The following is a 21424-nucleotide window of genomic DNA, read 5'->3' on the forward strand; positions in this document are numbered from 1 at the left end:
ACTCATTGCTTTCCCCAGCAACGAGGATTGGATCACTACACGGGCGATAATATCCATGAATGATTTATCCACATGTCAAGAAGACTATGATTTCTTTATTTGTTATCGACTCTTAAGGGTCTGTGTGTCACTGCATTTGTGTATGTGTATGTTTGCATGTGTTTGTGCATTCGTGAAATACTAAGTCTTTCAGCGTTTTAATTAGCTGTATTGTATCGTAATTTATTGCATGTCGCAAGAGTCGTAATATTACGCCAGTGTATTTGTTTATCAAATACTAAACGTGTTAGAAGTATTTGGTTCTCTTTCACCATTGTCAATAGTTCTTTCTCAAACATAATTTCTTGTTTCAAACAGTAAAACTGTTTTCACATCCATTTGTGTGAAATTTAATTTAAGGTTAAGGTGTATAAGCACTAACAAATTTGTAAAGGATCCTACAACACCAAATGTTCCAGTCGTATTTGAAACAGCTACATCCTAGTCTGCTACCGTAGGAGTATATACGTGTACCGTGTATATATATGTCTACATATCTTCAAATCTATAGACTTAATACAGATTCTTTTCAGGTAATCTGACAGGATACACAGTGGAAAAGAATGTTTTCAAAACACCAGTATCACTTCATTCAAGTTTCATTAAGTACATGTACCTTCGGTTACGCGAGAACCATCAATATTAAACAGGAAATGTGAGATGGCGTTGTGTCACTGAGTAATAAAAAGTTAAAGTTTGTTTTGTTTAACGACACCGCTAGAGCACATTGATTTATTAATCATCGGCTATTGGATGACAAATTCTTTTTACATGTTCTATTAGTAGGAAGGGCTATTTTATTTGCACCATCTCACAGATAGGATAGCACATACCACGGCCTTTGATACACTAGTCGCGGTGGACTGGCTGGAACGAGAAATAGCCCAGTGAGCCCACAGACTGGGATCGATCTCAAACCGGCCACGCATCAGGGGACCGCTTTAGCACAAGTCATTAGTATCATCAAAATCATAGCTCTGTATAGAAATATTATTTAAGAGATATGTTTACAAGCTGACAGCATTTGCGACTAAACATATTACATCATGGTGCACATGGCTAATGGCAACTTCTGAATAGGGTGTTAATATTGGACTGACAGTGATCAACTCGTGGTTTAGAAACACAGTGAAAATCAGGAGCTATTCCTCGTTCATACATGTCAAACGTGTGACAACTACATTATGCATACGGAAAGAGAGTGGAATCCCCATGGACACAAATATGGCTTCATTACTCCACTTCATGGTTATTTGTAAGAATTGCTAATTATGATACTGGTAACCTGCCTAAACTACAGTAGACAAATAGCATGACTTCTTTTTCTACCAAACATAGGAGACACACTTAAAAGACATAACTGAATGTACATCGTCGGTTCCATACCTTTACACGTATACATTCAGACTGACATATTATGACCTACGTTCAAAGCTTACAATAACATGAATTATTTTCACTGTAAATGGCAGTGGCGAGATCTAGCTATCTCGGCAGAGCGCTTGTCTGAGTCCTTGCATCGCAGGGTCAACCACCTCAGTAGACCTATTCTCTGATTGGTTTTTTCCCCATCTCAGCCAGTGCCCTACGACTGCTATATAACTATCAAAGGCCGCAGTGCCCTATCTGTGGGAAATTCATATAAAAGATCCCTTTCTGCTATTGAAAATGTAGCGGTTTTCCCCATCTCAGCCAGTGCCCTACGACTGCTATATGACTATCAAAGGCCGCAGTGCCCTATCTGTGGGAAATTCATATAAAAGATCCCTTTCTGCTATTGAAAATGTAGCGGTTTTCCCCATCTCAGCCAGTGCCCTACGACTGCTATATGACTATCAAAGGCCGCAGTGCCCTATCTGTGGGAAATTCATATAAAAGATCCCTTTCTGCTATTGAAAATGTAGCGGTTTTCCCCATCTCAGCCAGTGCCCTACGACTGCTATATGACTATCAAAGGCCGCAGTGCCCTATCTGTGGGGAATTCATATAAAAGATCCCTTTCTGCTATATGACTATCAAAGGCCGCAGTGCCCTATCTGTGGGGAATTCATATAAAAGATCCCTTTCTGCTATTGAAAATGTAGCGGTTTTCCCCATCTCAGCCAGTGCCCTACGACTGCTATATGACTATCAAAGGCCGCAGTGCCCTATCTGTGGGAAATTCATATAAAAGATCCCTTTCTGCTATTGAAAATGTAGCGGTTTTCCCCATCTCAGCCAGTGCCCTACGACTGCTATATGACTATCAAAGGCCGCAGTGCCCTATCTGTGGGAAATTCATATAAAAGATCCCTTTCTGCTATTGAAAATGTAGCGGTTTTCCCCATCTCAGCCAGTGCCCTACGACTGCTATATGACTATCAAAGGCCGCAGTGCCCTATCTGTGGGAAATTCATATAAAAGATCCCTTTCTGCTATTGAAAATGTAGCGGTTTTCCCCATCTCAGCCAGTGCCCTACGACTGCTATATGACTATCAAAGGCCGCAGTGCCCTATCTGTGGGAAATTCATATAAAAGATCCCTTTCTGCTATTGAAAATGTAGCGGGTTTCCCCATCTCAGCCAGTGCCCTACGACTGCTATATGACTATCAAAGGCCGCAGTGCCCTATCTGTGGGAAATTCATATAAAAGATCCCTTTCTGCTATTGAAAATGTAGCGGTTTTCCCCATCTCAGCCAGTGCCCTACGACTGCTATGTGACTATCAAAGGCCGCAGTGCCCTATCTGTGGGAAATTCATATAAAAGATCCCTTTCTGCTATTGAAAATGTAGCGGTTTTCCCCATCTCAGCCAGTGCCCTACGACTGCTATATGACTATCAAAGGCCGCAGTGCCCTATCTGTGGGAAATTCATATAAAAGATCCCTTTCTGCTATTGAAAATGTAGCGGTTTTCCCCATCTCAGCCAGTGCCCTACGACTGCTATATGACTATCAAAGGCCGCAGTGCCCTATCTGTGGGAAATTCATATAAAAGATCCCTTTCTGCTATTGAAAATGTAGCGGTTTTCCCCATCTCAGCCAGTGCCCTACGACTGCTATATGACTATCAAAGGCCGCAGTGCCCTATCTGTGGGAAATTCATATAAAAGATCCCTTTCTGCTATTGAAAATGTAGCGGTTTTCCCCATCTCAGCCAGTGCCCTACGACTGCTATATGACTATCAAAGGCCGCAGTGCCCTATCTGTGGGGAATTCATATAAAAGATCCCTTTCTGCTATTGAAAATGTAGCGGTTTTCCCCATCTCAGCCAGTGCCCTACGACTGCTATATGACTATCAAAGGCCGCAGTGCCCTATCTGTGGGGAATTCATATAAAAGATCCCTTTCTGCTATTGAAAATGTAGCGCTTTTCCTCTAAGACTATATGTCAAAAGGTTCCACTTCCAATAGCCGATGGTTAATAAATCAATGTGCTCTAGTGGTATCGTTAAAGAAAACAATCTTGTTTGTAAATGGCAAGTTTGTTTGCAATATACCTTCTGCTCCATCATATTTTATTGCAGGTTTTAGAATACTTCGGACCACTGACATTTTATACCGATTCAGATTATTACAAGGTTTCACTAGGTAAATTATAACCAAAGTGGGTATTCCAAAACTAATATTTATTGACTACGTTCTCATTTCCCAACAGAATTGTGTATGTGAAGAGACTATTTTATGTTTTTATTTGTGAACAGAAATATTGTTGTGTTGGGTTTTACGTTTCTGGTATATATCTCAAGCACTATATAATCCAGAATAGGGCGGGCCATTAAGCAAACACTTTGAAACGTGTTTTATTTGCAATGACAATCGGCCATTGAACTAACAGTTGTATAATTGCTAATGTAGTGTTTGTATATCATAAAAAAAACGGATACCAGTTTCCTAGCACCGCCTTGATGACAATGGACTGCGCCAACGTTAATTGACTTACAATATATTATTACGTCAAAATCCTATTTACACTCGTGCAATAGGCTTTTCAACATAGCCATGTAACCACACATGCTGAGATTGTATGAATATATGTTGTTCGCGTGAAAAGATTGAAGGTTACACACCACCATTCACTTTTGCATGCACTTTAATACAATTTCTATGTCCGGATATATTCTATGAAACATAGGGCAATGAAAGAGCTACGTGACAGCTGTATTTTAGGAAGTCATTCGCTTCGTAACTTCCACATAAAAAAATCAACATAGATAGACAGCGAAAATTGTGAGTTATCCACCCTTATGTTAGAGCGCCGTCTCATTATGCTGTTATATAACTGGTTTAGTACAAAAATTTAAGTAACTTCAAACTAATGGGTTATTTAAATACTACAGAGGACAACCTACTTGTAATCATCAAAGAAAGATTTGTAAAGGTATTTTAGTATTTTATATTATTTTTAATGAACAGTTTCTTAAACTAACCTATATTAAGGAATGAATGAATGTTGTTTTGAACGATACCTCAGCACAAAAATTATCATCGGCTGTTGGATGTCAGAAAAGGTAAGGGCCTATATTAAGATTCTACAACAAGTAATGACGCGACAAATGGTATTGTGTTACCTCGAAAGTGTTGAATTGATTAAAGGTGCATAGTCCGCAAAAACAAAAACATTGTTCAGTATTGTATCTGGTTGAAACATTCAATAAATTGCTTTCTAATATATACATCAAAGACAACAGTCGAGTTTTCAGTTGCCTATGAATCTCCGTTTTCATAAGTTTTGTTAGGAGTGAATAACACGTAATAACGCACATTGATTTATAATTCATCGGCTATTGGATGTTAGAATATTGATCATTCAGGGGAAGTCAGCTACATTTTTTATCAGCAGCAAGGAATCTTTTATATGCACTTTCACATAAAAGGACAGCACATACCACAACATTTGATATACCAGCCGTGAGGCACTGGTTGTCACGGGGAGGGACGTAGCCCAGTGGAAAAACGCACGCCTAGTGCGCGATCGGTCTAGGATCGATCCCCGTCGGTGGGACCATTGGCTATTTTTCGTTCCAGCCAGTGTACCATGACTGGTATATCAAAGGTTGTGATATGTGCTATCATGTCTGTGGGATGGTGTATATGAAATATACCTTACTACTAATGGAAAAATTAAGCGGGTTTCCTCTTTATGACTGTCAAAATCACCATATGTTTGATATCCAATAGCCGATGATTAATGTGCTCTAGCGGTGTCGTTAAACAAAACAAACGTTTTTGTGGGTTTTTTGGTTGTCACGAGACAAATATCAATTAGAGAATGGGTCCACCGAGGGGGATTCGATCCTACAATCCAAGCACCTCAGGCGAGCGTTATAAGACTGGCATCTCGTTGGTCTGGTTGTCCTTCGTAATTTTTCATTTCTAGCCAAACGTTCTTGGCTGCTCCTACCAAAAACGCAGAAAATATTTTATGTGCATTTCTGTAGACAGGACGGTACATACCACAGCCTTTGATATATCGTATATAGCACTGACTGGGATAAAGGAGACGAACCCATGGGGGATCGACATTGTGACCCACTGCACCTTAGACATACGTTACGGCTGTTTGGTGTCCATCGTTGACTAAAATGTACAGCGTTTTTTGTGGGGGTTTCTGTCCAGCTCTATATAAAATAAAGATAAAAATCTGTTTTGTGCCATCCCTTCCCACTGGAGATTGTGTCCCCCTAGTCTAGAAAAAGAAAGAAAACCTTGCATATCCGACCCTAATCTAAAACTTAAACTGGATAAATATGTCTTACATACCACTAGACTATAATACCTAATGTTGGTTGAAAGTGATTTTCATTGAAACGACTAAAGCCGTTCCTTGACCGTTCGATTTGTATGAATCTGGTTCAAAACCTATAATTTTCATCTTAGCGAACCCTTATTCCAAATATTAGGTGTCAAGAATAGCTGGTAAATGCTAGCGAATTCAAAATATGCTTTTGATGGAGTTGTTCTGTTTTGTATTAACTGGAAAGAAGCTAATATGCTTGCATAACAACACCTAGAGCTCAAAACCTATCGGATCTATAGAATCGTTTACTGTAAAGAAAAGCTACGAGTCGACGTATGGATAGTATTCTTGGCGTTTCTCCATTTTGTTTTCTCCTTTCCTTCTATCTCTCCCCCCCCCCCCCCTCAAAATAGACGATACGTGGAACATTTATCACTAGACAAGAATCACACACAATCACATGTACATGTTAATACTAATATAGGTCTAGCTCTTATATTCTGTAATAATGACACATGACAATCTTCTTCTTTTTTTTCTTTCTTTTCTTTTTTCTTTTTTTTTTTTTGGGGGGGGAGGGGTATGTCTCCTATTTGATAAGCATATTAAAGGTGCTGTCTCAAACTTTCCTGTGTTTCCCGCCAAAATTACTTTTTGACTTTTGCTTCGAAATGTAAACATTATACCTTCAACTTTATGTCCATACCAAGTTATAACCAAATAATTTAAACTTTATTGGAGAATATTTGGGGAACAAGTGACAAAATCGGGCGCATTCAGCTAAGGAGAATCCTCTGTAACGTTAATGTTCTTGACAAGTTTGTTGTCTTTGTACAACTCTTCTGGGTTTTTTTTGTCGTTGACATATATACTAGTCCCGCACCAAAATTTGTCAAGCTAATTTAAGTGGCACCTCGTACGTTACAGTTTTGTCCCGCCCCAGTCAGTGCTCTACGACTAGTATGTTAAAGGTAGTGGCTGTGCTATCGTGTCTGTGTGATGGTGTATATAAAATATCCCTTGCTACTAATGGAAACATGTAGCGGGTTTCCTATCTAAGACTATATGTTAAAATTACCAAATGTTTAACATCCAATAAACGATGATTAACAAATCAATGTGCTCTAATGGTGTCGTTAAACAAAGCAAACTTTGTTTTACCTCTCACGTATTTCACCAATCACAGCCACGGTAGTATCCATTGCTTTACCATTGTTGTCCCCCACCCTTAGGTTTACCAGAGCACATCGAATTTTGTCAAATGTTACTTAGTACAATAGTGCTGCACCCAGACAGCACGCCAGGGTTGCGTTCAGCGATTGCAAGCAACGCGAGCGTTCGCAGATGAGTTTATTGGTATAATACTATCTGTTCAATCAGTTTAAGGTGAACCGTGAAAACCGTTTTAGCTAGCGGCTGTTTGCTCTGTGAATTATCTGGCTGAACTCGACCAAGTAGCGTGCTTAGATCAGGAATATGAAGGCTCGCGTTCTAGTCAATAAGATACACACCTCAGCCCTACACCACCCTCCTTGAACAAGCTAGTTCTAACAGTGACGTGTACAGTATGAATACAAGTAGAGCTCGTGTACAATTTGACTGGTTTTCATTAATTTTTGTTCTACCGCATTCATAATATGTTAGGCACAAAACAAAAACCAGTCTAGCCGGCGACCGCTAGCTCACGGACTCGTGAATTTCTCTCGGGGCTTTGTGGAGTGTAGTCTGATATACACGAGCTATCAACCCCGCGACATTTCAGTCAACAAATACGTGTAATCATTCTGACACTGTTGTCTGGGGCACACAATACACCACAATAGAAACCCAGTGAACCGTTCTTTTACGCTGCTAAACCAGTCAGTTATGAAACTGATAAGCCCCGGGACGTATACCAGTGCATGGTTTGATTAAAATGGCGGCATGGAAACACATGACGAGATAACATTAAGTCGGACTAACTCTAAATTGCTAGATTGGAAACTTTTGTCGGGGATTGTCAGTACGGCTGAACATATTAGAACGACATTTTTTTTTGCATTACAGTCTTCTACCTGTAAATGGAACCTCGAATATCAATTAGGACTGAATATAGATGCATTCGTTGAGAGGTTTTCAGTTCAAAAAGATCACTTGCATCTGGCGGTCATTTCGTGAAAAACACCATGGGTCAAATTCATGAAGTCTGTTTTTCGTAAACGCAGGTGTTTAGGTGTTGTAAATATGCAGTTACACGCGTGTAAGACACATTCGGCCTCATGTGTTTATAAGTCAAAGTTTCCAAAGAAACTTCTGCTTAAAGCCGCACACCCTAGTTCCATCTAGCGAAAATAAATTATAATTTGGTTAATCTACAAACCTGTAACACACTTAGATCACGTTTTTTATCAAATGGAGTGAAAAAGCAGGTTTTATATCGATAAATACCATGGGAATCCCCATGTCCCAATTGCTTGAAATAATTTTGAACGTTAGTATTCTGATGTCACCGGTAGATGTCGTTCGAAGCACAACAATGCCTACGTCACGACAAATTTCACAGACTTGGGGTGCGTTCGTTTCACCTCTCCTGGACATGTTCCAGCTGTTCTGTCCTGGCTGTATCCCCTCTCCAGATATCGTAAGACGTAGCAAAATTATTGGTTTTAAGGGTTTGTAACGTTTTGTATTGAGACACTTACTTGTCTGAACTTTATTGTTACTGAAAATGTTCACGAACTGTGAAGAAAAATCTCACAAATTAACAACAACAAATCGGATGTTGATTGCGCGAACCGTGCAGGAGAAAACAAATCGAACCAAAATGATAACGGTCACGTGATATACCAACGTCTGTGACATTGAAATGGAAATATCCCCTCTAAAAATAGATTGGACCTCGCTTGCTTAACGGTTTTTTCTCGACAACACGTCTTGTGAAAAAATTCAAAAAATGCATTTCGTGGTTTTACAAACATCAGGATTACCAAAAAGCACTTCAGGTGAATGGAAATGTGTATTCTAAATAATAAAATGTAAGTAAAGTGCAATTTTATTTGTGAAAAATGGGGTTTAATAGCGAAAAACAACGCCGTAATGGTTAACAAATAACTGTAACTAGGGTGTGTCCCTTTAATATGAAGTTTTTATGTTGTACCTGTTGTGTTTATGTTGTATGGTAATCATTTAAGAACACCATACACACACGCACGCACACACACGCACATACACACACACACACACACACACACACACACATCAAACCTTATCTAAGCTTATTTTTAAAGGGTTTTTTTTTATAAAATATTTGCACGGCCTTTATAGAAACTTACTTTCATTCATATTAATTTTCTGGGTATCTTGTTCATACCTCATAAAGACAAAATTCTAAAAAGGGCAATTTGAATTTGCAGACCTCCCTAGATCCGCCAAAGAAAGATAGGCCTACATAAAAAGATTCACTCGTCGTCGTCGTCGCCTTGTTGCTTAACTTTTGGCCTCGACTGTATTGCGACGTATATATATACTGCACTGGTTGTGTATAGCATGGGTTGTGCAGAAGACACTCAATTTTATTTGACACAAAACACCAGTGATTGGAAAGCGCCTGTGTACACGGTACTTGTGAATAATCTGCCAATTATATGCAGTCAATGCTTTGCTTGTAACGGTGAATGGGGTCGTGAATGGTGTAGCTATTGACCAGGGCGGTTCAAGGAATTAATGTATGGGAGACGTGGGCGAAGATAGCCTGTCTATTTTTATTTCTTAATTATTATCTTTGGTATAATATACATGAAATAAACTTGTATTAGGTAACTCCAATGGTCGATTTTCATGTCAATAACAGATAACATACTATACACACACGACGCATGACGCTTGAAACACGACTTATGTGCCACTGCGCACACCACAGACACACACACACTAAGGGACACTCATACGCACACATGCACGAAAGTTAAAGTTAAAGTTTGTTTTGTTTAACGACACCACTAGAGCACATTTATTAATCATCGGCTATTGGATGTCCGTTTGGTAATTTTAACATATAGTCTTAGATAGGAAACCCGCTATTCTATTTGTGGGTGTGGGTAATTTTTGGCATGCTTCCATCAGAGACCTGTTCAAGCACGCCTGTCGTGGGCACAACCTCTGACTTCACCAGTGTTCTGTCTATGACAGATATTCTATTGGTAGCAAGGGATCTTTTATATGCACCATCTCACAGACAGGATAGCACATACCACGGCCTTTGGTTTACCAGTCATGCCGACGGGATCGATCCCAAACCGACCGCGCATCAAGTGAGCCAAGATACAGAACAAATACAGATATACAGTCCTAATTAGAAATCATCATTAAAACATCTATATTATTAATACTATTTGGTGCTTTTGTGATGTTGTTGTTGCTGCTGTTGCTGTGCTGTTGTTGTTGTTGTTTGTATAACTGAAATCGTCCTTAACTCAAATAAAGCCAATTAATATAAGTTTTATTTCATGAATACTGCATACTCAAAATAATAATTAACAAGAAAAAAAGTATCTCTCTACCCTGCTCTCCCCAGCAATTAATCCTTGCACCGCCCTTAAATCAATAGTTGTTAGGAAAGTCGTCCTAACCTGCCAGGTACTCGATAGTCTGGTTTATACTGGTGTCTGACACACCATGTGGGATGTTTGTAGTGCTGTAGACGGGTGAATGCCTTCACGAACCACAAACACCACAAGTCTGCTTACAAGTGCTTTGTCATGAAATCTCAATACAACGTTTGATTTTATTAGGCCTTTTCAAAAATTGGTTTGTTTCCAGGAATGTGACGAAAAATCAATTGGTATATTAGCTCGATAGTAGGGGGGAAAAAATCTTCTGTTTGTTGTAATTATTATTTTTTTTTTTTTTTTTTTTTAAATTATTATTATTATTATTATTATTAGCGTACGCACTTTTTTTCTAGAGATGGTCGTGTTTCTGGAAGGGGCAGGGCGTAGCCCAGTGGTACGGCGTTCGCTCGATGCGCGGTCGGTGTGGGATCGATCCCCGTCGGTGGGCCCATTGGGCTATTTCTCGTTCCAGCCGGTGCACCACGACTGGTATATCAAAGGCCGTGGTATGTATTATCCTGTCTGTGGGATGGTGCATATAAAAGATCCCTTGCTGCTAATCGGAAAGAGTAGCCCATGAAGTGGCGACAGCGGGTTTCCTCTCTCAATATCTGTGTCGTCCTTAACCATATGTCTGACGCTATATAACCGTAAATAAAATGTGTCCGAAACGAATTCAACTGGTTCTGTTTTTCAGGGGAATATTTTTAAATGGAAAATATACCGGTATATATTTTTGTTTTTTAATTTTTCTTTTCTAATCGTATTAAATAATATCTTGATTGATATAGCTCAATACATCATATATCTGGAATAGTACTTTAAGTCACCTGTCTATTTGAAAACGTTTCAAACTTCAGTGTTGCCGTTGACTTAGATTAGAAATATGCTTGTAGCATGCTATCAACGACTCTTTTAAAACCATTTCGATGTAGAGCAATGGCGAAATTTGTGTTTTAAAATGCAAAAAGCATAAATATTGAACAAAACATTTAATATTGACAAAGTTCAGATGATAAAATTTATTATGTGGGTTGTGAGTCAGTAAGCAAAGAAAAGGGTCCACCTAATAATCATAAAACAAATTAATATCAGTTCTTATGTTTATTTCTAAGATCGCGTCCACAGAGTTATGGCCTCTTGTTAAGTCTTCAGTTGTCTGGCTCAGGTAGGGGCGGGTCCAATATTTTGTAAAGGGGGTCACAAAATTGTAAAAAGGGCAAATTTGAGTTTGCCGAAGATAAATGAGCCGAGTTCCTAACAGGAGTGAGATCTGTGGGGAGTTCTGTGGGGAGAGGGGAGATCATGTTCAGGGGCTCACGCTAGACTGGTTTTTGCACCTAACATTACGTGAATGTGATACGACAAAAGACGATGGTACCAGTCAAATTGTTCGCGAGCGCTCGGCCTCCTGAACACGACACTGGTTGAGTGTCGACTCTTTTATGTTTGAGGGGCGGGTCGTAGTCCAGTGGTAAAGAAATGGCTTGATGCGCGGTCGGTCTAGGATCGATCCCCGTCGGTGGGCCCATGGGGCTATTTCTCATTCCAGCCAGTGCACCACGACTGGTATGTTAAAAGTCGTGGTATGTGCTATTCTGTCTGTGGGATGGTGCATATATAAAAGATCCCTTGCTACTAATGGAAAAAAATTAGCGGGTTTCCTCTCTAAGACTATACGTCAATATTACCGAATGTTTGACATCCAATAGCCGATGATTAATAAATCAATGTGCTCTAGTGGTGTCGTTAAGCAAAACAAACTTTTTAACTTTTGTGTTTGAGGAAAGTAACTGTGCGTTTTAAATTTGTTACAGTTATTATGTATTACTGTTTAAAAGGAATAAAGAAAAACGCATATCAAAAGTGTAGTTTTGTATAACTGGCATTAGGAGTCACTCTATAGAAATGAAATTTAAAAAACAGCATTGTTGAAAGTTATTGCATGACACAACAGATATCAATGAGACATGTTCAGGATACAGACATAAAGGGGTATTACCAGGATCGATGTTAAATATATAATAACATTGTTCACGTGTCATGTTTCAGTACGCAATAAACAGTTGTGTACCTTGTGCTTATATCGTCTGTCTATTCTACCTGAAGTCTACCAATATATCTTCAATGAGTTGTCACATTTATGTACTCTGGGTTTTTTTTATACTGGTTTCATTTATGCATTGTATGCTCTAGTGTTAATTTACAGTAGCTCCGTTAATGAGAATGTTCAAGTAGGAGAGGGTGGAGAAGGTACACGCGGGTACATATAAATAATGGTTGATTGTGTCACAGGCCTTTTTGGTACACGTAGGGACATACCAACTATAAAATAAATGGAGGTATGTACGTATGGAAGTGCAGTTTTTAAAATTGAAAAAAAAAATCCACACACAAAACCACAAAACATTAGGGCCTAATATTATAAAGTGTTTTTCAGCGAAACAAATGTGCAATACAACGTGTACAAATTTCCAACTATATATAATGCCACATTTTCCTATTTGTCTGGCATATTTGCACCACCATAACTACGACATGTCAAGGTGTATGTTCCTATTCATATACTTACCTTTGGTTAACACCCAATAGGCGAGGTGTATTTTCGTGCTGGGATGTAGTTAAACATGCATTCATTCATTCATTCATTCATTCATTCATTCATCCATTTTTTTTTATTTTTTTTATCAATTCATTCATCTCGATTTGGAACTGAAGGTGCTTTGGTTTCATGTGTGGTCTTTCTTTGGGTTCTGGAAGGGGATGCAACGTTTAAAAAGGTCCCTACAGTATTCGAAAATACACTAAAAATGACATGTTTCCTACTGGAAATCCAATAAATATATTGTATTCAAAGACTAAACATAGAATGTTTTGCTGGGTACTTCGAATTTAGGACATGTATACCCCAACACCCTTCCCTGGCATATGCACCTGAAGCTTATAAGAATTTATTGGCAATCTTCCATCAGAGAACTGTTCAAGTACGCTTGTCGTGGACTCAACCTCTGACTTCGCCAGAGAGTTCTGTCCATGACAGAGATATAGGGGCGGATCTGTAATTGGCGTTTTTACGGTGGGGGGGGGGGGGCGGGGGGACTAACTGGAAAGTGGCACACAGACCAACTCGTGAAAAAAGGCATCCCAACGGTGGGAAAAAAATAAAAAGGGGCACTTGAATATTTTAGGGCGGGCAGGGCGGGGCGGGTCCCTAGTCCTCTGATACCCTATGCTGCACTATACTGAATTCCACTGAGAAAGCACCAATCAGATTTGTAGTAGTATAAATGATACAAGAAAAGTATTAATGCATTTATCTGATTCTGGGGGCAGGACGTAGCCCAGTGGTAGAGCGTTCGCTTGATGCGCGGTCGGTGTGGGATCGATCCCTGTCGGTGGGCCCCATGGGCTATTTCTCGCTCTAGCCAGTGTACCACGACTGGTATATCAAAGGCCGTGGTATGTGTTATCCTGTCTGTGGGATGATGCATATAAAAGATCTCTTGCTGCTAATCGAAAAGAGTAGCTCATGAAGTGGCGACAGCGAGTTTCCTCTCTCAATATCTGTGTGGTCCTTAGCCATATGTCTGACGCCATATAACCGTAAATAAAATGTGTTGAGTGCGTCGTTGAATAAAACATTTCCTTTCCTTTATCTGATTCTGTATATAACTGGATGTATTCTGGTAGGCAATAAACAAGCCAACAATTGGGCCCTGAGTTATTGTGTGTTTTATAGCAGAACATTAGTTGGTGCGTGTTCAATGGTGTTCAGTGTACCAACACTTCGTATTAAACGGTGTCGACATACGATGGTTATCGCTATACACAATAAAAGACGAAAAATCCCAAGTGCCGCAAACACGACAAACAAGCTTAGATCTACTAGTATATCGGGTTTCTTTTAATGGTGTGTGAACTGCCCATCAACATATTAATTATATATTACCAGGGAACTCGAAAATTACTAAAGTAGAAATATGAGTCGTCCAAGTTGGGAAATGTGTATGTATTAAAGGTATATACGCTTGTACAAATTGTATGTATTAAAGCTATATACGCTTGTACAAACTGTATGTTTGATATTCCAATCGTGACGACAAGAAGCAGATTTAGTTACAATCATTCCGTTGCATCTACTAGTCGGTTATTATGTGTTCTGTTGTATTCATACAATGTGGCCATCGCGATCACGTCATATATATCTGTAACATATACTATTGTAACAATAATTAGTTTTGAAAGTTATATATATATATATATATATATATATATATATATATATATATATATATATATATATATATATATATATATAAAATACATATTTCATTGATTGTATATTGCATGCATTATGCAATACAACACTGCAGGGTGTTTTACTTTCTCTTTCGTGAGACCAAGAGTCGAAATAACTATATTCTGTTGAGGGGCGGATTCAAGGGGAGGATACCAAGGATCGACCCCCCCCCCCCCCCACACACACACACAAAACACACACACACACACACACACACACACGTTTTTCGCAGACTTAAAAAAAAAACAATAAAATAAAACCTATTACCATGTCCAGCCCACCCCCCAACCCCCCTTCAAAAAGCATGGATCCGCGCCTGATGTTAGACACCAAACAGCCATAAACGCTTGGATGACGTGCGATGGGTAACAGGGTCGATCGCCCTCAGTGGAGTCAGGTTTTTTCGCGTCCCATCCAGTTGCCCACGACTGGTATATAAAAGGACGTGGTATGTACTATCGTGTATATGAAAAAGGGCACACATTCCCTGCTTCTTTAACAGTAGAGGGCGGGATTTATCTTAGTCGGTTGAGTGCTTGCTTGAGGTGTTTGTGTCGCAGGATCGAATCACTTTGGTGGATCCATTCAATTGATAGGTGGGGTTTTTTTTCGTTTCAACCAGTGCACTACAACTGGTCAAAAGCCGTGGTATGTGTTTTCCTGTCTGTGGGAAAGTGCATATAAAAGATACTTTATTGCTAATGGAAAAATGTATCGGGTTTCCTCTGATGAGTCAGAATTACCAAATGTTTGGCATCAAATAGCCGATAATTAATTAATAAATGTGCTCTAGTGGTGTCGGTAAACAAAACAAACTTTATCACGAGTAACCCGTGTGGCTGCAGCAGGTTTCTACTATCTCTAAGACTCGAAATTGCCATATGTTAGACACCAAATATATGTAGTTTAAAATGTTCTATGTCGTTAAATAATCATCCTTCCTTTTAGAACAAAAACAGCCATGCATATTTGTACTAGCTACAGCCTAATAAGGGTCCAGTATTTATGTAACGATCAAGGGAGGAAGGCCAGGGGTTTGTGAAATTCGTTACGTTGACATTCAAAAACCCGTTAAAAAAAGCGTTTTTTAAGGAGGGGAAATAGTCTAATTTTGCTTTACATAATTGTTGAAAAGCCTCCATTAAGGACTTATCCAAACCACTTTGGTGGGGGTGATTGGAGGGGGGGGGGGGGGTCTGCTTATAATAATTTTATGCAAATATTTATGCACAGGCAGTATTTTTTATAGAGTTATAGAGATACCCATGCAGAAAATTTGATTCTCTACCAGCTTATGGTAGGTGTTACATTTAATTACATTTGGGGTTGGAGTGAGGGGGCGGTGTTAAAATTATAAATCATTCTTTATGCGACAAGTAATTTTAAAATATCGCCAATCCCCATTTGGTCATTGTGTAAAAGGTGTAATGTGATTTATATCAGTCTTAATACATTTATTAAGCAATGTTACGTAATTTAAACTGTTAAAAGCCGTGTACTATACCAGCATGAACCGTGTTGCTAGGGAAAAAGCGACCCGTTGCTAAGTCCTGAGAAAGGGAATCATATTGCAAAGGGGTTAAGGAATTGTGGTCGAAATGCTAATATTACATATATTTAATTACGAAATACCCCCCAAACTCACGGTCACGGTTTGTATAATCGTCGGTAATAATAGGTAATAATTACTTACCTCCACACCCGATAATTGAAACCTTGTCTGGTTAAATGGCCTGCGTTCGTTCAAGTGCAACAGAGCTTACGTTCTTTGTAGCAACCAAACACAGATATCGTAACCCTATTTATACCCGACCAATGGAGTGTTTGCCAACACAATGCACACATGCCTACTTGCATGTATAGTTAATATCTTATTTAAACGGCTTCCGAAATGACATTCGGTTATAATGTGGTGGCTCGTTCACGTTGGAGCGAATGTCCATATTATTATTGTCGACTTTTACAACACGAGATCTCGCTGCCCTGTGTAAAGTGTTTATCAATAAGGATTGTCAGTCGACTCAACATCGTTTCATAGCATTTTTATTTATTTATTCTTCTGTCTATGCCTGTGTGTCTGTCGTTGTGGCTGTGTCCGGCTATGTGTTTGTGTCGGTGTCGGTGTCTTTGTCTGTCTCTCTCATACTATAACCGTCTCTCTCTCTCTCTCTCTCTCTCTCTCTCTCTCTCTCTCTCTCTCTCTTTCTCTCTCCCTCTGCTCTCTTCTCCCTCTCCCTCGCTCTCTCTCTTTCCTCTCTCTTTCTCTCTCCTCTCCTATCCTCCTCTGTGTCCTCCATTTCTCTCTCCCTCCTCCTCCTCTCAAAAAACCTCTCTCTCCTCTCCCCTCTGCCTCTCTCTCCCTCCCCCCCCCTCTCTTCCTCTCTCTCTCCTCCCTCTTCTCTCTCTCTCTCTCTCTCTCCTGCCTCTTCCTCTCTCTCTCTCCTCTGTATGCCTCTCTCTCTTCTCTCCTGTCTGTCTGTCTGTCTGTCTCTCTCTCTCCATGTTCTCTCTCCTACCTCTCCCGGTTCCCCTCCTCGCTCTCTCTCTCTGTCCTCTCCTCTCCTCCCTCTCCTCCTCTCTTCCTGTTCACCCCTTGTCTCTCTCCTCCTCTTCTCTGTCCTCTTCCATCTCCCCCCTCTCCTCTCCTGTCTGTCTCCTCTCCCTCTCTCGCTCTCCTCTCTGTGTTCCCTCCTCTTCTCTCTCTCTCTCTCTCTCTCCCTCTCCTCTCCTCTCTCTCACTTGCACTCCCTCTCTCTCTCTCCTCTCTCCCCTCTCTCTCTCTCGGGCCTCCTCTCTCACCTCTCTCCTCTCTCTCTCCTCCGACTCCTCTCTCTCCCTTTCCCTGTCTCCTGTCTCCTGTCTGTCTCTCCCCTCCCCTCCTCGGTCTCTCTGTCTCTCTCCTCTCTCTCTCTCTCTCTCTCTCTCTCTCTCTCTCCTCCATCTGTGTGTCTCTCTCTGTCTGTATATTTTAGAGATTCCTATAAAAATGCAGGCCCAAAGCTCTAATTCATTAATCTCTCGCAAATATGCGTTCTCGCAGAGCAATGTAAAAAAAAAAGAAAAAGATATGCAACAATGCTTCGACGTTGCTTAGGAGTGTTTTGTGAATTAGTCCCCAGTATTATAGTGATGTTAAAAACGAGCGGGCTACCTAATCCCAAACTAGTGTTTCTCTTTACGAGAGATCAATTCCACAGCGTGTTGGACGTGAAATCGGATATTATTACTGAAAAGGTTAATTGGCGATATGTCGATGAAAGCCGTAAAAAATTTCCTGTTTATACACTGATTATTAAATCAATATAGGGCCAGACCTAATCTAAATGATGGGTGGCAATAAAAAGGGGGGAGGGTAAATTAAAAGAGAGACTTTCAACACAAAAAAGGTCATCGTTTCTGAGTTGAGGGTGTGCAATGCGCGTTACCCATCCCTCCTGGCCCAACCCACCTATTCGTTAAAGGTGCGAAGTCCTTCTTTCTTAAATTTATACATCTATATAATATCTGCACCGTGTTCAGCGACTATTTGACTGGTCCCCAGTGAGGCCATTTGGTTTAACGTGAAGCGCATGAAGCAGTGTAGTGAACGTTTTTCTGCTGTCTGGCCAAACTCAGCCCTGGGGGTCTTCTTGGATCTTCTAATGTCTCAAGACAGTGACTGGGTGTGACCGGGTGTGACCGGGTGTGACTGGGTGTGACCGGGTGTGAGGGTGGTAAGATGTAGTTCAGTGATACAGCGCTCACCTGAGGTGCAATAGATCGCTTTTCTCCCCGTCCCAACCAGTACCCCACGACTGGTACATCAAACTCCGTGGTATACACTGTCTTGTCTATGAGAATGTTCTTACATAAAATATTCCTCGCTGTATCGGTAAGATTAGCCTATATGGCGACAGCAGGTTTCCTTGATTTCTCTTTATGTCGAAATAACCAAATAACTGTATTTTAAAATGTGCTGAGGTGTTGTTAAACAAACATTCCTTTCATTTCCTTTGATGTCACTGTTTGTTCAGAATTATAATGATGTCAGGCGTACATTTTAAAATTACATCCTAGTACAGGATGTGTAAAAGATAGCTAAAGTCCGAACCAAATTGTTAACAACTACAATAAATTACTCTTCTACCTACTGTTACATTTCTCCCAAATTTGTTCCTGACACAAATTGTGAAAAAAAAACATTTCAGTGACACAGATTCCACATATGAGACTAACGATGTCGCCAGTATCGACTTCGCTGAGATAGCATAGGGCAAAAGACATGCATTTTTCTGCCGTCTGCCATTTGTGCTTTTTTATGGAATACTCTTCAAGACGGGTGAAAGCCTCCAAAGTATGCGACATAATTAATATAAAATAAATGATCTCTAGAGGTATCCTTAAACAAATACTAATAAATTTTAAAATAATATGACGTCATCACGTTTGCCATTATATCAAAAATGTTATGACGTTATTAGATTAAATCATATCCTTTCACCCCTCTTGGAGAATATTCCATAAAAAGTCAAAATGGCAGCCGGCACAAAATTACATGGTTTTTACCCTATGCGATCTCAGCGAAGTCGATATAGCTGACTAGGGCCTCCACGAGTCCAAAATATTGGACCGAGTACTCGAGGGTTAAACCCGACCCGGACCCGAGTACCCGACACTTACACAAGATGATAATGAGACAAAGGAATATAGGGGAGACCGGGGTTGGTTGTCACATGGGTTGGTTGTCACAAGGGCCATAACTTTCCAAATAAACAACATAATCGTATGTGACTAACGGAGTTATATCCCTTGAAATGTTTTAACCCCGCTATATTTAAACTACAGAGAAGACTTGATACTTTGAAGAGATTTGGCAATTTGAAGATATTTTTATACTGTAAGTAATTTTTTGTTCTGCATGTTGTTATATCATAGTTCTAACTAGTAATACGTTTTGTTTGAGATTATTACAAAGTTAAACAGAAACTGGAGTATTCTTCTTATTGTGCAAGTGTAGAAACCCAAGACAATTACACCAGCCAGGCAGATAGTAATTGTTGTCCATGGGTCGTTGTGGGGCAGGTTGTCACACAATGACAGGGGTTGGTTGTCACATCTGAATAATGTGTGTGTGTGTGTGTGTGTGTGTGTGTGTGTGTGTGTGTGTGTGTGTGTGGTGTGTGTGTGTGTGTGTTCTATTAAAAGCAAGTTTCAACAACTTCACTTATATTTGATATAATTTATGTGTTATCTATGTTTGACCAATATTTGTTTAATGTTTTTGTTTTTTTAGTTACACAGAAAACAGAAAAAGGATTGACCTCGCCGGATGTCATGCTTAGAGCGGTCAGACAGGTGAAATTGTACAAAAGGTCCATAAGGGAAACTGCAAAAGACATAGGGATTAATTATCGGACTTTAACCCGCTACTGTAGAGGTAGCACTCTACCTGTGTCGTCAGTTGGATACATTCAAAATAGATTGGTATTCACTGCAGAATTGCAAGAAGAACTGGTCGACTATATCAAAAAGGCTTCGGATATATACCATGGTCTTTCACCTAAAGAAATAAGAAAACTGGGTTATCAGTTGGCAGTGGCTAACAAGTTGAAAATCCACCACACTTGGTCTGATGTGGAGCACGCAAGTGCCGAGTGGTTCACAGGGTTTCTTAAACGCCATCCAAGTCTGTCAATCCGCAAACCGGAGGCAACAAGCTTGGCACGAGCTAGCGGTTTTAACAAAACAAATGTTGGTGCATTCTTTGATAATTTGTCAGTTGTTTTGAAGCGGTACAACTTTGGACCTGGGTGATATATGGAATATGGATGAAACGGGGTGTTACAACAGTCCAAAAAACCTAACAAAGTTGTGGCTCGTCGTGGATTCAAACAGATTGGTTCCATTACATCTGTGGAGAGAGGCACGCTTGTTACTCTTGCGCGTGCTGTTTCTGCAACAGGAAATAGTATTCCTCCATTTTTTATTTTTCCTCGCGTTAATTTTCGGGAACATTTCGTAGCAAATGGACCGACTGGAAGTCAAGGTTGTGCTAATCCATCTGGATGGATGAAGGAGGACAACTTCCTAGATTTCCTGAAACATTTTGTGGAATATTCCAAGTACTCCATGGAAAAACCATGCTTATTGCTCTTAGATAACCACGAGTCACATCTTTCCATTGATGGTCTGAACTATGCCAAAGAAAATGGTATCACTATGCTATCATTTCCACCTCACTGCTCACATAGGTTGCAACCACTTGACAGATCAGTATATGGACCACTCAAAAAATATATCAATACTGCTTCTGATGCTTGGATGCTAAGTCACCCAGGACAAACAATGACAATATATGATATACCTGGTATAGTGGCAACAGCTTATCCTCTTGCTGCAACAGCAAACAATGTTCAGGCTGGGTTTAAAGTAGCTGGAATATTCCCATACAACAGAGATGTTTTCAGATTCTGAATTTGCTCCAGGGTATGTGACCGACCGTCCAATGCCTGCACGTAATACCCCAGCTACAGACACTGATGATGGATCGTTTATGGTTACTGACGATGGACCCAGCACATCTTCCAGCAACGGTGGTAATGGTTCCAGTATGGTAGAACCCAGTGCTGCTTCTGATGTCCCACTTAATAGGCCACCTCTTAACTCCATTCCAAATGAAACTGTAACTTTACCAGAAGATCTGAGACCACTACCGAAAGCTCCAGCTAGAAAAGGTGTGAAGAAAACAAGTCGTAAAAGAACAACTGTAATCTTAACGGACACACCAATAAAAAAT

General features: G+C 40.0%; 1 protein-coding gene across 3 annotated transcripts in view; it reads right to left on the bottom strand.

Moving 5' to 3' along the window:
* Positions 1-16434, bottom strand: part of LOC121380627 (tektin-3-like) — a 39226-nt gene extending 22792 nt beyond the window's left edge. For all 3 annotated transcript variants that reach the window (XM_041509534.1, XM_041509531.1, XM_041509532.1), the window contains exon 1: positions 16343-16434. The gene's annotated coding sequence lies outside the window, so the exon portion shown is untranslated. The remainder of the gene's footprint in view (positions 1-16342) is intronic.
* Between the last annotated feature and the right edge of the window lie 4990 nt (positions 16435-21424).

The sequence above is a fragment of the Gigantopelta aegis genome, chromosome 9 (genome assembly GCF_016097555.1).
Source record: "Gigantopelta aegis isolate Gae_Host chromosome 9, Gae_host_genome, whole genome shotgun sequence".
Lineage (NCBI taxonomy): Eukaryota > Metazoa > Mollusca > Gastropoda > Neomphalida > Peltospiridae > Gigantopelta > Gigantopelta aegis.